Source organism: Macaca mulatta, chromosome 9, assembly GCF_049350105.2.
Source record: "Macaca mulatta isolate MMU2019108-1 chromosome 9, T2T-MMU8v2.0, whole genome shotgun sequence".
Lineage (NCBI taxonomy): Eukaryota > Metazoa > Chordata > Mammalia > Primates > Cercopithecidae > Macaca > Macaca mulatta.
In genome coordinates this window covers 27,858,270-27,874,820 of record NC_133414.1, presented here as the reverse complement: position 1 = coordinate 27,874,820, position 16,551 = coordinate 27,858,270, and the positions used below count along the sequence as shown (strand labels likewise).

The following is a 16,551-nucleotide window of genomic DNA, read 5'->3' as shown; positions in this document are numbered from 1 at the left end:
TTTCACCACATTGGTCAGGCTGGTCTTGAACTCCTGACCTCAAGTGATCCTCCTGCCTCAGCCTCCCAAAGTGCTGGGGTCACAGGTGTGAGCCACCGTGCCCAGCCACATATTGTTTATTCCACTTAAAAATCATAGTTATTTACTGATGATTCTTGGTCACTTTATCAATGTCTAAGGTAGCACAATTTCTGTGGTACTTACTATTAACTATTTCTAATACATGTTGTTTTTATGCTATTCAATTAAAGTAAGCTGTCTTTACTGAACAGCACACACTACTTGTGACCACCCAGAGTCGGTGGGGAACCTGACACCAGTCTACCATGCCAGTGTTCATTAATCCCCAGTTTGACACCATCCTTTACAAATGTATGTACAGGCTTCCTACAAGCTTTGTAAAAATTAGCACATTCAGAAGAATGATCACCTCTAGCTGAGAAATGGGGAAATGTTATTGGAAGGAGACCAGGAAATGCCTTGGAAAATATTCTACTTCTTAAGCTGGGTGATAGGTACCTAGATGTTGGCTTTATTATTATTTGCTATGATTTATAGGTATACATCATCTTTTGTAGATATGAAACATTTCATAATAAAACGTGAAGGAAGAAATGAATCTAGTCATGATTCACTTGCTCTAATATCATTTTTTATTTCTCTCCAGTTTGATGTGATGTAGCTGTCTGGATGCAAACCTTCCTGTCAGTTTGCGGAAACACAATTGCCGGGTGATTTAGCGTGTATCCCCCATCCCAGCCCACAACCATCTCACTGATGGGTCTATGACATGAGACTAAATAAAACAGATCCCCAACAGAATCAGAAAAAAATATTAAATTCACTGCTTTGTTGATTTAATCCACCTAGCCGGCTGTCACATGGGATTAGAATAAAATAAACACAAAAATGAAAACACACGATTGCTAACAAAGCAGATTCTTTTTTCAAGACACATGTAAAGATAATAACTTCAAAGTTGATTATAATGTCTTGTCTTCCCAAGAATAACAAGACAAGTTCTTTCTTGGTTTCCTTCTATTCATTCTTCTCCCCTGACCCTGGTTGGGGGAGACCAGGGACCCCGATATGTAGTCCCACAGCACTCAACTCTAGTTCCACATGGAATTCTACATGTCCTCTTACATCTAGTTACATCTCCTCTTCCAGACTATAAACTCATGTGGAAAGGCCCCAGGTTTTTTCATGGGTGCTACTATCAGATGGCCCAGTTCAAACAACAGCTCTGTTTCTTACTTCCTGCGTAAGTTTCTTACCCTTTCTGTGCTTTCATCGTGATATGACGATTAACAAGATGACACATCTAAATTAGTTAGTACAGGGCCTGGTAGCATTTATAAGTAAACATTATAATAATTATTATTTACTATTACTATATGATGATCAAAGAGAAAACTGAGTTGACAGAGAAGAAAGAAAATATTATTCAAGTTCATGGTCAATGCTCAGGAAATGTTTGAAAACTGAGTCATGGAATCAAGCTCCAGAATATGTGGGATAATAAGAATGTTACCTCTCTGCTTGCTCATGCCTGAGGTTTGGGACCAGTGGAGCCAATGGGATCTCAGGGGCTTGTGACATTTCCATGGTACCACTCAGTGAAATTAATATATTCTGCATATTTAGTCAACATCTTCAGAGTCCTCATTTTGGAGTCACAAACTGGCTAGGAAATGATGATGCAGTGGTGGCAGGTCACATCTTCCAGTCCCCCAAAGCAGTCCTCAGGGTCTGCCCTTCCACACTGCAGGTACAATCTAGTCTCTTTAACTGGGTATACGTGTAAAGGTATTCCTTCATGTGGCTAGTTCTCTCTTTTCAAGAGAAATCTAATGATCACTGTTCCGGATATCTAGCAGTTTTCTCTAAAAGTCATGTTTCTCATGATAATTAAAAGTGTGATACATATTTAAAAATCCCCATGCAACCAGTGTAGAAACCTTACACCTTAAAGTCTGGCATTTATTATGTACATGAATTTATAATAAATGCTTAAGCTTTAAGTGACTTGCCTCTTAGATGACATCAGTGACATAAAACACACGCATACATTTTCATACTGAGAAAATACCAGTCGTGTTAATAAAAATTGTTGTATTTTGAGGTGAGAATTCCTGAGATCACTCTAGTCCCCATAAAATAAACTCATGAGGTCCTATAAAATTGTAATGATTGTGGTCCAATAGGCTCTGGCAGGCAGACAATTTATTATAAGATTTGTGGACTCACTAAAATGTTTTAATTAAAATAATTAATTAAAAATAATTAAAATAAAATTGAAGAGAATTAGAAGTAAATGAAAATAATAATGCTCTTTGAAAGTAAGATGGCTTAAAGAAAATTCAAAGTGGCATATCAAACAGACATTTATGGCAATGAACTTTAGAAGTAGCTCATTCTAATATTAATATGGAACTATTTAAAACTTTCATTGATGAGTGAAAAAGGGCAAATCAATAATGGATAACTGGAGAACATTCTTAGGATATAAAAATACAAAAAATGTAATAAATACTATAAAATCTAGTAAGTATTGTGTTTAAGATTTAAAGTAATGCCATAAAGTAATTCTTATTACAAAGTTATATTTCTTGAGAAATGGCAATTGAAGGATTTCAAAATATTATATTGACCTGTTCAAGTTTGGGCTCTTTCTTATCTCAGTTTTCAAATAAGACGAAAGTTTGCCTTTTTATCTATAGGCCAGATATTGACTGTGCTTTTATAGGAACTTCTCAGAAACAAAAGACCTCAACGATGTTGATATTTCAGAATGTAAGAAAATCTGTTATCACGATTATAATTATTTTCTCCATTTTAAAAAAATTCATGATCAGCAATTCCAATGTTGCCAGTATTCCAGTTGGGACCAGTTCAAAGAATTATAGCAACTCCTCAATTGCTATTTTAAGGACAGACATAATGTAGTCCAATCATCTCACTTTACTGATGTTATCTGAAGTCCAGGGAGAAGTCATGCAAGTTAATCAAGATAATCCTTATCTAGTTGGGGCAGATACAAGAGCCAGAACCCAGGTCTCCCAAGTGCTAAGAAAAGACACAAATATTAGTAATTATTAATAGTTCAGGAATTAATAGTTTAAGTAATTATTGTTTAAGGACACACATTATTAATAGTTTAAGGATGAAGTTAAATTTCTTAGACCTTTCACAACACATGTTGAGCAGACAGGAAATACCACTAGAAGACGTTACAAAGTATTTCTCAGCAGATCCTTGCTAATTTCGCCAGCCAGCATCATCGTCCTGGCCCATGTGCCATCCATTATTCCAGTGAGGCCAGAGGGAAAATCGCTGCTCTAGGTTTATGAAAAACGACAAACTTTTCTTTTCTGAAATTTCCGTCTGGAGACCCAGATTTTAAAAAGAATGCTAGCTAGTACCAGCGCCTTTGTTTAAACCACGTTATGCCACCAGAAAAAAACATCTCGAGGCGTAATAAACTAAGGGGCCTTTTTCTTCCGTTACTTCCCTCTAGTACTCCGTCTCGTTAAGGATCCCATGAAAAGTTCTTTTTGTACCGCTGTGCCCTGAGTGGCTCTAGGAAACACATTTCACGTTCCACAGAGGTATGAATGCTAAGAAATATCTTCCTGGAAGGAAAGTAAGAGGTACACCAGGCTAGGTCTTTGGCGGAACACCTGCGCAGAGATTCTTGGAGCCAACAGGACACCCTAGTTAGTTTCCTTCATTCTATAAAAGGCCCTCTGAATATCCATTTCAAGCCAAATTACGAAACTTATGCCTTGTGTCCAAATCTACCTTTATGGTATCTTAAAATGAAAATGAGAATAATTCAGGGGAAAACGTTGTTTTTAAAAAGAAGAAAGAGTTGTCCAAAAGTTTTAGAAGAAGGAAACTCTCTAAAATGCATCAGACGGCGAGCCACACTCAAATTCTCACACGGCTGGCATTTAATCTACAGCGCCCGAAAAGGCCCCTCAAGAATCCCTCCAGATTAGGGTAGATTAGGGCTCCTGGACCTGCTGACCTGCTGACCTGCTGGACGTGCAAGAGCTCATAGCAGTTCCCCGTTTGACCTTGCAGCAATTTCCTGGGCAGGAAATCTGTCAAATCTGATGCAATAGCTCGGGAAAAGGCAAGCCCGAACCCCAAACCCCCACACCCCGACCCTCGCGAGCCGAGTCCAGTGTGGAGATCAGCGGAGGGGACCCTGGGGACCCGCTGTGCTCGAGGGCCACGCCGGGGGGCGCGCGTTCACGAGGCCAGAGCCTGGAGCAGCGCCCGGCATCGGACCCCATGGGCTTGACGAACGGGTTCCTTACAGCCCCGAGGGGCCCGTGCTGGCGCTCCCAGGGCTCCCGGGACCGGGAGCGCCACTTACCTCGACTGCTCTGCCAGGCGCGGCGGGGCGCGGGAAGGCGGCGGGACTCTGGCGGGGAAAGCGAAGTGCGGTGCAGACGGCCGCACCCGGGCTCCAGGTCGCTACCCCGGGCAGGAAGTGCTGTCAGCCCTGCCCTTCCCACGCAGCGCGCAGACGTGTGGCGCTATCCGAGCTGCTTTGCTCCGAGGTGCAAGGAGGGCCCCTGGTTAGAGACAGTGGGACAGACAAGCATTCGCGTAAAGGACTCCGAGTTAGGGGCTGCTTTCTCCAACTCTTCGAGTCTGCGCCTGATTTTCTATCCCCCAGCCCACTCCAACTACACAACAACTTTGAAGGGATTTTTTTTTTTTTTTTTTTTTTTTTTTAAATTCTGGGAAACGTTGCGCCTTCCTCTCTCATCCCTCCCCTACCTGAGCCGCGCGCGCCCTCCTCTCAGGAGCGTCTCCTGGCGAATGGACCCATTTTGCAGCCTAGACGCGAGAGGGACTAAGGGACTTGGGGCCCAGTGATGGTTCCACCAAAGACTGAGAGGCCGATTTATGTTGCAACGGTCTGCCTAAGTGTTTACTTCAGCACTTTCTGGGCTTCCTCTTTTGGGCCGATTGTGCAAGGCTTCCCGGCCGCCTGCAGCCCGCCCTCAGGGGACGCGGTGCAGGGCTAGACTGGCAACACGCGCGTCCCGGCCCGGAGTTCAGCTGTCTCTCGGGTGGGAGTGGAGGAAGGGCGCACTGGGCAGAGGCCCTTTCTCAGCCATCAGGTTGGTAACCTCACCCTCCTCCGTCCTCCCCACGTTTAAACACGCTCAGTTGGCGGGCCGGGGTGTAGAGGAATGGCACTATCATGCATTCCTCATAGAAATCCAAAATGGTCTGAACCTCGTGGAAGAGAATTGAGCAGTATCTATTTAACTTATGTATGGATTCGCCTTTTGACCCCGTCATCCCACTTCCAAGAGTGTAAAAACGAAGATCTGCTGATGAAAATAAGTAACGCACACGGCACAGGTACTCACTATTTGCAATAGCAAAGGACTGGCTGGAAATAGCACCTGTCAGTTGGGAGTGGAGTTTCCTGAGAGAAAGTTGCTGGAGAGATCTGAAAATACGGAAGTTAAAATCAGTTATGATTTGTAAATGCGGTTGAATAACCCTCCTCTTCTCCTTTACAGCTGTGTCTTCAAAGGCTTATATGTCGGGGAAGGTGGTGGAGATATAAACAAAGAAATTAGACGCATGTGTTAATTAGGCAATTTCAAATAGTTCTGTCATTTATTTAATGAGAAACTATTTCCTAAGCACCTACACTTCTAAGAACAATGAAAATAGAGGGAACAATTTCTGCTCTCATGCATGGTGCGTTCTATTTGGTAGAAAGCAGACAATAAACAAATTAATATTTAACATGTCAAGGAATGTAAGTGTTTTTGAGGAAAGTTAAAAGCTGAGGGACAGAGAGTGATGGGCATGGTGATGGAGTGGCTATATTAGGGTAAATAAGCGATAAATAAATAAATAGAATATAAAATTTCTCTTATGATTTTCTTGATAAGTTTCTTTTCTCTAGCTTTCTTTATTGTAAAAATACAGTATTTATTTAAATACATATAATATGTGTTAATTGACTGTTTATGCTATCAGTAAGGCTTCTGGTCAACAGTAGGCTCATCGTGGTTAAGTTTTGGGGGAGTCAAAATTATACATGAATTTTCAACTGTGCGGTAGTTTGGTACTCCTGAAACCTGGCATTGTTCTGTTACAGTAGGTAGCTAGTCAGGCATGAGCAGGGCAGGAGAGGGCTCCCCTCATCCCCTACCAGGAATGTCAGGTGACCATCAGGTGATGATCAAGCGGTTGTTATCTCTAAAATAATAATTGGACATAGCCAATTATTAGCCTTACAGATAACATAGTCGATTAACACATATTATATGTATTAAATACTGTATTTTCATAATAAAATAAGCTAGAGAAAAGAAACTATTATTAATAAAATCATAAAGAGAGAAAATATATTATTTATTTATCCTAAGTAATATAGCACCAGGGAAAGGCAGTCTCCCAATAGATAGAAACACCTGAAACTGGTGTTTCTGTCTGATAAGTGACACTTGAGCTAGATCTAAATGGCATGAGAGATTAATCCACATTGGGTTCTTAGATGGGAATATTCCAGGCCGAAGGAACAGCACATTCAAAGACCCTGAGTTAGGAGAGCACTTAAGATATTGGAAAAACACCAAGAAAGTTAGTACGGCTGAGCAGAGTGAGATGGGAGGGACAGATAGGAGATGGGATCAAAGAGGAAATGGTGCCCAGATTTTGTGTTATTTGGGAGCTGTGGAAGAGAATTTGATGTGAGTGAGATGGAAAGCCAGTGGAAGGTTCTGAGCAGAGTTGTAAGTGCCACATAGAATGTAAAATCAAACAATGAGAATGACTTTCGTGGGGCAGGGAAAGTGGTCAAGGATCAGATCTCCTCTTTACAAAGTAATGAGAAGGGGCAGCCATTCAGAAACTTGGGAAAGGATTCTAAGAGAAGGAAGAGCAAGAAGAGGGGTTGAGATAGGAACACAGGAAGTTCAAAAGAAGGCAGGCCAGTGTGCCTGGAATGTTCTCAAAGAGTAGGGCAGCGATAGTGGATGGGGACAGACAGGTAAGCAGGAACCAGAACAAGCAGAACCTTGTAGCCAGCGTTGAGAACTTCAGGTTTTATTCTAATTGCAACGGGGGGCTACTGGAATGTATTTAGCAACTGAGTGCAGGATTTGACTTAAGCAATAAGCCATCCTGCCAGTTGGTGATTGTTCGGAAAATCGATTGAAGCAAGAGAAGAGAGATTGCTCAGAGGCTGTGGTCATAGTCCAGATGAAAGATGATAGTAGCTTTATTAATATTCTAACAGTAGAGATGGTGAGAAGAGTTTGGAATCAAGATATAGTTTTCAAAATAAAACCAAGGCTTGGCACAGTTGCTCGTGCCTGTAATATCAGTGCTTTGGGAGGCCAAGATGGGAGGATTACTTGAGGCCATGAGTTCAAGACTAGCCTGGGCAACGTAGCAAGACCCTGTCTCTACAAAAATGGGTGAAAAAATTAGCTGGGCATGGTGGCTTATGCCTGTGGTTCCAGTTGCTTGGGAGACTGAGGCAGGAGGATTGCTTGAGCCCAGGAGTTGAAATCTGCAGTGAGCTATGATGATGCCACTGTACTCCAGCCTGGGCAACAGAGCAAGACTATTTAAAAAAAAAAAACAAAAAAACAAACAGAAAAAACACCTAGCACAGTAGAACCAATAGCTTTTGCTGATGAGTGGGCTGGGAAATGGGGTGGGAGTAAGGGAGTGGCAGAGGGATTGGAAACTGAATGGAAACCGGTATGATTGGAGTTATGGAAGGTCTGGTTAGAGGTAAGGTCAGTAGGGGCAAACCATGTTGGGTCATGTGGAGTATGTCAAGAATTATTTTCTCATCCTAAGAACAATGAGAATATATTAAATAATATTTTAAGCTGGCAAATGATGGGATTTATGCTTCAGGAAAATCACTCTGGCTATAATTTGGGGAACTGATCAGCTGAAGAAAAGAATGGGTGCAGGAAGACTTCTGAGCTAAGTTGGGAAAGAAAATACAATTGGCCTTTGAGCTACTAGCAGCAGAATATATCTGAGACATGGCACCAGAGTATGTTAGCTTTGGTGAAACCATATGGGTCTGTAGCGACCTGATTTCTTGCCTCCTCAAAAGCAAGAATTCAACTGAGGGGCATAAGGCAACTGAAGAGATTGAGGCAAGCTTTAGAGCAGGAGTGAAAGTTTATTAGAAAACTTTAGAGCAGTAACAAAAGAAAGTAAAGTACCCTTGGAAGAGGGCCAAGCGGGTGACTTGAGAGAAGCGCGCTGTTTGACTTTTGACTTGGGGCGTTACACACTGACATGCTTCAGGGTCTTGTGTTCCTCCTCCCGATTATTCCCATGGGGTGGGCTGTCCACGTAAGCAGTGGCCTGCCAGCACTTGGGAGATGAGCATGCGCAGTGTGTTTACTGGAGTTGTATGCATGCTCACTTGACATGTTCTTCCCTTACCAGTCAAATGTTCCTGGAAGGTCATTTGCCAGTTAAACTCCACCATTTTACCTCTTAGTGCACATGCTTGAGCCCACTCGCCCAACTCCTGAGATCTTATCTAGAAGATGCTGATCACCAGTTTCAGGTGTTTCTATCTATCGGGAGACTGCCTTTCCCTGGTGCCGTCTGCGATCAATTATTATTTTAGAGAGACAGTTAACAATCCCCTGACCATCACCTCATAGTCGCCTGACATTCCTGGTAGGGGGTGAGGGGAGCCCTCTCCTACCTGCTCATGCCTGACTAGCTACCTACTGTAACAGAACAATGCTAGGTTTTAGGGGTACCAAAGTGCTGCACAGTTGAAAATCCATGTAAAACTTTTGACTCCCCCAAAACTTAATTACCAATTGCCTACTGTTGACCAGAAGCCTTACTGATAACATACAGTCGACTAACACATATCATATGTATTAAGTACTGTATTTTTACAATAAAGTAAGCTAGAGAAACTGTTATTAACAAAATCATAAGAGAAAATAGATTTTCTATTTATTTATTTTTTATTTATTTTCAGAGTCAGTCTCACTCTTTTCCTGGACTAGAGCGTAGCGGTGAGATCGTAGCTCCTTGTAACCTCAAACTCCAGGGCTCAAGGGATCCTCCTGCCTCAGCCTCCTGAGCAGCTGGGACTATAGGCATGCACCATCATGTCCAGTTAATTTAATTTAATTTAATTTTAAATAATTTTTTGTAAGATGAGGTCTTGCTATGTTTCCCAGGCTTGTCTCAAATTCCCAGCCTCAAGCGATCTTCCTGCCTCCGTCTCCCAAAGTTCTGGGATTACAGGCATGAACCACTGTGACTGACCTCATATTTACTATTTATTTAGTGAAAGTGGATCATCATAAAGGTCTTCATCCTCATCTTCTTCACGTTACTCAACTTTAGAAGGAGGAAGAGGAGGGGCTGATCTTGCTGTTTCAGGGGTGGCAGAAGCAGAAGGAAATCCAAGTATAAATGGACCCATGCAGTTCAAACCCATGTTGTTCAAGGATCAACTGTATAATGGTTTTGACTAGGTTGGCAGCAGTGGAAATGGGAAGAAATGGGTGAACCTGAGAGATATTTAGAAGGTAGTTGGCCAGAGATTAAGATGACTGGATATAGGCAGAGGGAGAAGAGTGGGGGAGGCAAGGATGACTCCTAAGAATCAGGTTTATGTGATGGTGGCTGACAGTCCCATCATCAAGATGGGGAACTCTGGAAGAGGAGCATTTGGGCAGGGGAAGATAATGAGTTTTATTGCTTGCAAGTTGCATTTGACAAATCTTTAGGACATCCAAGGGGAGACTTCAAGTAGAGAATTGTATATAAGAATCCTTTGCCCAGAGAAGTGTGGTTCAGAGTTAGAGATATACATTTTAAGTAATCATCATATAGGTGGTGATTTATGAGTTTGCATAGAGAGACGATGGTGTGGGACGGAACAGAGGCCTCAGGCTAAGCCTTAAGGAACTCCACTGTCCAAAGCAAAGGACACAGAGCCCACAAAGAACACAGAGGGAAGAGCGTTAAAGGGGTGGATGGAAAACCAGGGGAAGCCACAATGTGGGAGGATGTGGTCAGCCATATCCAGAGATGTTGCAAGGACAAGTTGGACAAGACGGCAACATGGTAATTGGCTTTAGCAATGTTAGTGACCTCAGAAACCAATTGTAATAGCGTGATGGGGCTGGAGGCCAAAGTGGGTTGAGGAGTGAATAGAGTGTGAAAAAATGAAGATGGTGAGCAAAGCAACACTTGTCAATAGTTTGCCTATTGTATTGATCTGTTCTCACACTGCTAATAAAGACATACCTGAGACTGGGTAATTTATAAAGAAAGGAAGTTTAATTGACTCATAGTTCATCATGGCAAGGGAGCCCTCACAATCATGGTGGAAGGGAAATGAGGAGCAAAGTTACGTCTTACATGGCAGCAAGCAAGAGAGCATGTGCAGAGTAACTCCCATTTATAGAACCATCAGATCTCATGACACTTATTCACTATCATGAGAACAGTATGGAAGAAATGGTTGCCATTATTCAGTTATCTCCACCTGGACGTGCCCTTGACACGTGTAGATTATTACAATTCAAGGTGAGATTTGGGTGGGGACACAGCCAAACCATACCACCTATGAAGAGGGGAAAGGGGACAGGGAGGCAGTGGTTGGGGGATATGAAATTGAGGAAGATTTTATTTATTTACTTACTTTATTTTTATTTTATTTTATTTTATTTTATTTTATTTTATTTTATTTTTAGAGACAGGGTCTTGCTCTGTTGATCAGGCTGGAGTGCAGTGGTGCGATCACAGCTCACTGCAGCTTCTAAGTCCTGGGCTCAAGCGATCCTCTCACCTCAGCATCCCAAAATGCTGGGATTATAGGCATGAGCCCCACTGTACCCAGCCGTTTATGTATTTTTTAAAATGATTTTCAAACAGGAAGAATTGAGATGAGAGTGAGGAGTTGACATTAACAAGAGAGTAGAAATAATTGATGGTGAAAAGTTTTCAAGATGGAGGAAGTGGGTTGAGTCCAAATGTAGGTAAATGAATGGGCCCCCAGATAAGAGAAAGGAGACCTCCTTCATTTTACTGGAAAGGCAGAAGGGTGGGTTTGGAGTAGATAAGGATTTTCTTTCATATGGCTGTAAGATAAGGAAATTCTAATCTAAAGCCTCTGTTTTCCCTGTGAGAAGCAGGGTCATCTGCTGAGAGTGAACTATGAGGTAGGCCAGGCATGAATTTGGGGAGATGGAGAAAGTTTGATAAGGTCATTGCAGAGAATGGGAGAGAGAGATGATCAGAAACATGTTATGGGATTTCCAGGCAGACTGCGCGTCCGTTTGAAACTGGCGATCATGAATTAAGGTGGAAGCCATCTGCTCGGTTGTGCCTCTCTCCTGCAGGGCTAGGTTTGGAGAAAGTGTGGCCGCCACGGGAGTGGCCAAACAAACCAGATGGAAGGATGTGAAATTGTGGTCAGAAGGTAGGCAGGGTGAACTTGCTTCTGGAGGTAGTGAGATAACGGGTGCTGACGTAGTCCAGGGGTGACCGTGGGCCTGCGTGGCTGAGATGACCAAGGAAATGAGAGGCTAAGGGGCTATGCGCATAATCCCAGCTAACTGTTTAAGTCAGTCAGTATTGGGGTGGCCACATCATTTATTATCTCAAGACTGGGACACTTTTGAGAGTACCAAATCTCCAACTGGATAGGAAGCTAAGAAACAGTTGTAGGCCACGTGCAGTGGCTCACACCTGTAATTCCAGCACTTTGGGAGTTCAAGGCAGGAGGATCGCTTGAGTCCAGGAGTTTGAGACCAGCCTGGACAACACAACAAGACTATCTCTACACAAAATAAGAAATTAGCTGGGTGTGGTGTGTGTGCCTGTAGTCCCAGCTACTCAGGAGGTTGAGGTGGGAGGATGGCTTCAGCCTGGAAGTCTGAGTCTGCAGTGAGCTGTGTTCATGCCACTGCAGTCACCCTAGGTGACAGAGCAAGACCCTGTCAAGAAAAAAAAAAAAAAAGACAGAAACAGTTATAATTCATGACTGTCTCAGGCAAACAGAATGATGACAGGATTTAAGGTCATCTTAAAGGGTGACAGGGAGTCACGTGTCAGGGTTTTGAAATAAGAAAGCAGAACTGGATTGTTTAGTTAAGTGGCATGAGCCTCAAAAGGGAAAGCTTTTTTCGTTTGCTTTTAGTTTTGTTTTTAATAAAAAGATTAGTCAATTATGATTTGCAAGTAGCAGTGAGGAACATGGAGAACAACAAACTCACCTTCCAAACTTAAGGTGGCTGGAATTTAAGAGAATAAACCACTTTGTTTTGAGAAAGCTGCAGTGGAAATGGTGTCCTCAAGGCAGAGTTAAAGCCTGAGGTTAGCAGAACACTCCAGAAATAGCTTCAAGATACAGGAGTGGCAAGAAAGAGTTTGGGAGGTGGGGAAGAGAATGACCCATGGGGCCATGAACACAGATGAAGAGCCCATCATGAAGATGAGGGTGGGGGAAAAACCCCCAGGTGACTTTCTATTTGGAGAGTGACCAATGAAAACAGACTTCAGTCAGACGCAGTGGCTCACATCTGTGATCCCAGCACTGTGAGAGGCTGAGACAGCCAGATCACTTGAGGTCAGGAGTTTGAGACCAGCTTTGCCAACATGGTGAAATCCTATCTCTATTAAAAATACAAAAATTAGCGTGGTGGTGCATGCCTGTAATCGCAGTTACTCAGGAGGTTGAGGCAGGAGAATCTCTTGAGCCCAGGAGGCGGAGGTTGCAGTGAGCTGAGATTGCATCACTGCACTCCAGCCTGGGTGACAGAGCAAGACTCTGTCTCAAGAAAATAAAAGCAGAATTCCTTAGGTATCTTGGAAGAAGATGGCTAGTGGCTAAAAGATGTGTGCTATGGAACTGTAAAGAAACTCAGTCTACATTGAGTTGGAATTTGACTGTCTCACTACCTCATTCTGTTGGCAAGACCATCAAATCCAACATGTATTCTGGTCAATCTCTTCCTGGCCAGATAACATTCACCTTCTGTAAGGGGACCTGGGTTGACTTGAAATCAGAATCCTGCAACCTTTTTCTTTTTCTTTCTTCTTTTTCTTCTTCTTCTTCTTCTTCTTCTTCTTCTTCTTCTTCTTCTTCTTCTTCTTCTTCTTCTTCTTCTTCTTCTTCTTCTTTTTTTAACAGATACTTTTTCTTTAGTTTAGCATTTTATAAAGCTTTGTCCATTTATTTTATTTGACTTGACCTCAATTGTGGTTGATATTAGTTTCTGATTTAAATATCTAGCTTATTTTTAAAAATCTAACTTGTATGCCATCTGGAGTAGACTGTATTTCCCAAAGATAGCCATGGCCACATCTTCCTTTCCCATTAAGAGGTAGGATCTATTTCTCTCCCTCTCCCTTGAATGTACTTTGACTGATAGAATAGAGTAGAAGTGATGGTGAACATAGCACTTAAATCCTGCCTCTTCTGGCCTTGAGCAGTCATGAAGAAGTCCTGACTACTACGTTGGCAATGAAGCCACATGGTGGGGCATGGAGGCATCAGATGTGAAATGAAGACACCATTTTCAACACCCAGCCCCAGGAAGACTTCAGATGATTCCAGTGCCAGCTGTTCTCTAAATACAACTGCATGAGAGACCAAGGGAGAACCATCCTGCTGAGCCTCATATCCCTGAGAGATGATGATAAATGGCTGTCTTAAGCCTCTAAGTCAATGGTCCCCCAGGGACTAAGTTCATGGCACCAGGGACTGGGTTCATGGAAGATAATTTTTCCAGATTGGTGGGGGGTGGGGGGAATGGTTTCAGGATGATTCAAGTGCGTTACATTTGTTGTGAACTTTATTATTATTACATTGTAATTTATAATGAAATAATTATACAACTCGCCATAATGTAGAATCAGTGGCAGCTCTAGGCTTTTCCTGCAACTAGATGGTCCCATCTGGGGGTGTTGGGAGACAGTGACAGATCATCAGACATTAGATTCTCATTAGGAGCTCACAACCTAGATCCCTCACATGCACAGTTCACAATAGGGTTTGTGCTCCTATGAGAATCTAATGCTGCCGCTGATCTGACAGGAGTCAGAGCTCATGCAGTAATGCAAGTGATATGGTTTGGCTGTGTCCCCATCCAAATTTCATCTTGAATTGTAGCTCCCATAATCCCCACATGTCATGGGAGGGACCTGGTAGGAGGTAACTGAATCATGCAGGTGGGTTTTTCCCGTGCTGTTCTCATGATAGTGAATAAGTCTCATGAGATCTGATGGTTTTATAAGGGGCAGTTCCCCTGCACATGCTCTCTTGCCTGCCACCATGTAAGATGTGCCTTTGCTCCTCCTTCGCCTTCTACCATGATTGCAAGGCTTCCCCAGCCACGTGGAATCATGAGTCCATTAAACCTCTTTTTCTTTATAAATTACCCTGTCTCGGGTATTTCTTGAGGGCAATATGAAAATGGACTAATACAGTGAGTGATGGGGGGCAGCTGTAAATACAGATGAAGCTTCACTCGTTTATCCACTGCTCACCTCCTGCTGTGTGGCCTGGTTCCTAAGAGGCCACGGATGGGTACCAGTTTGTGGCCTGGGGCTTGGGGACCCCTGCTCTAAGTGTTGGTTTCTTCACAGAAGTAGACACCCAAGACACCATCTTGGGTATTTGTGCGTCTCACTTTTTCTGTCACAGTCAAGTTTCAATGCTTTAAATTTTTAAATATTATAAACTGGCAATAAAAAATAACTCTGCTCATGATTTCGATTTTAACCACATCAGGGATATATAATTAGTATATTTTTACTAATTACATGTTTTACATATAGTGAATATATTTTCTCTTGCCTGTTAACAAAATCCTCCCTCTACCTGCCTCCTTACCTGCTACTTGTCCCTGACCTTTGTTTGAAGCCAACTCTTCTTTCTCTCACACACTCCAGAGGTAGTCAGCGGGAGGAGAACGAGAAAAGAAAGGATGAAGACCAGCAGCAGGACGAGAGGAGTGGAGAAGACATGAGAGAGTTCAAGAAGGCTTAGGAGAGAATCTTTGATGGGGAGCTAAGAGCAAGGTGAGGAGAAAAGGGTTCGAGGGAAACTGCAGGATATGAGAAGGGTGGAGGTGAGAAGAAAGGGAGGAAGGGGGTTTTAAGAAGTATGGACTTGGTCTAAAATTAAATTGGCTGCTGGTTTCTTTGCACAGACACTGCACAGGGGCTGTGCCCATGGGAGGGGGCCCAGTGTTAGTCAGGGCACTAAATAAGCATTAAATTCGTGAAACTCTGAGATAAACATTTGGTGCTTGAACAAGGCAGGGGTTAGGTGAACCGACCTCTGTGCAGTTGAAAATTCCACACGTAACTTTTAACTCCCCCAAATCTCCACTGCTAACAGCCTACTGTTGATCAGAAGCCTTACCGATAACATAAAGAGTTAATTAACACATATTTTGTATGTTATATGTATGACATACTGTATTCTTACAATAAAGTAAGCTAGGGAAAGGAAAATGTTAAGAAAATCATAAGGAAGAGAAAATATATTTACATGACTTAGCCACTCCACCCATCCCTATATGCACAAATATTCTAACTTTTGGAAATTATATTTTCTGAATGTTTGACACCATTTCAATAAAATGATATCTGCTCTTGAAAAAAATGTTAATAAAATAATATCTGCCCTAGAAGCTGATTATCCAACCTTTATTAGGTTCATCAAGTGGAAGTGGACCATCATAAAGGTCTTCATCCTCATCATCCTCACGTTGAGCAGGCTGAGGAGGAGGAAGAGGTCTTGTTGTTTCAGGAGTGGCAGAGGCAGAAGAAAATTCATGTATAAGGCTGGGTGCAGTGGCTCACACCTGTAATCCCAGCACTTTGGGAAGCTGTGGCAGGTGGATCACGAGGTCAAGAGATCGAGACCATTCTGGCCAACATGGTGAAACCCCGTCTCTACTAAAAACACAAAAAGTAGCCGGGTAGGGTGGCGGGTGCTTGTAGTCCCAGCTACTCGGGAGGCTGAGGCAGGAGAACGGCGTGAACCTGGGAGGCGGAGCTTGCAGTGAGCTGAGATCGCACCACGGAACTCCAGCCTGGGTGACACAGCGAGACTCGTCTCGAAAAGAAAAGAAAAGAAAAGAAAAGAAAAGAAAAGAAAAGAAAATGCACGTGTAAATGGACCCATGCAGTTCGAAGGCATGTTGTTCAAGGGTCAACTGTATATGCATACACTGTCTCTCCCTAGAGCATGTGTCTGTAAACCAGTTATCATGACTACCTAGTATAATTGATTAAAAGTACAAAACACATGGGGATTGTTTGATTTGCAAGGATCAAAATCCGTTCAAATGGGCTCAAGCCAAAAGGGAAGTTATTGGAGAGAAGCTCTGATAGCTCATGGAACAGCAGGAAGGATAGCCAGGTCTTGAGGGACAAGACCAAGAACTCCAGGACCCCCAGGGAGTCTCTCCATCTCTCTTTCTTTGTGTGCTTACATGATTGATATCTAATATTCTCTAATATTCTCTGCCC

The 16,551-nt window shown here is 42.8% G+C and overlaps 1 protein-coding gene and 1 long non-coding RNA gene across 8 annotated transcripts in view; one reads left to right on the top strand and one right to left on the bottom strand.

The window, feature by feature from the left end:
• Positions 1–5,487, bottom strand: part of APBB1IP (amyloid beta precursor protein binding family B member 1 interacting protein) — a 122,226-nt gene extending 116,739 nt beyond the window's left edge. For 4 of the 7 annotated variants that reach the window (XM_077946019.1, XM_077946021.1, XM_077946017.1 and 1 more), the window contains exons 1-2: positions 4,798–4,913; positions 4,388–4,589 (exon numbers count right to left, since the gene is read on the bottom strand). The gene's annotated coding sequence lies outside the window, so the exon portion shown is untranslated. Of the gene's footprint in view, positions 1–4,387; positions 4,590–4,797; positions 4,914–5,399 lie in introns of those variants that run through there. The other 3 variants (XM_077946018.1, XM_077946020.1, XM_077946022.1) reach the window with 2 other exon arrangements.
• On the top strand, positions 5,011–16,328 carry LOC107000077 (uncharacterized). Its single transcript, XR_003719195.2, has 3 exons — positions 5,011–5,144; positions 14,962–15,090; positions 15,731–16,328. It is a non-coding gene; the product is annotated as an uncharacterized LOC107000077 (long non-coding RNA).
• Positions 16,329–16,551: the final 223 nt, after the last annotated feature.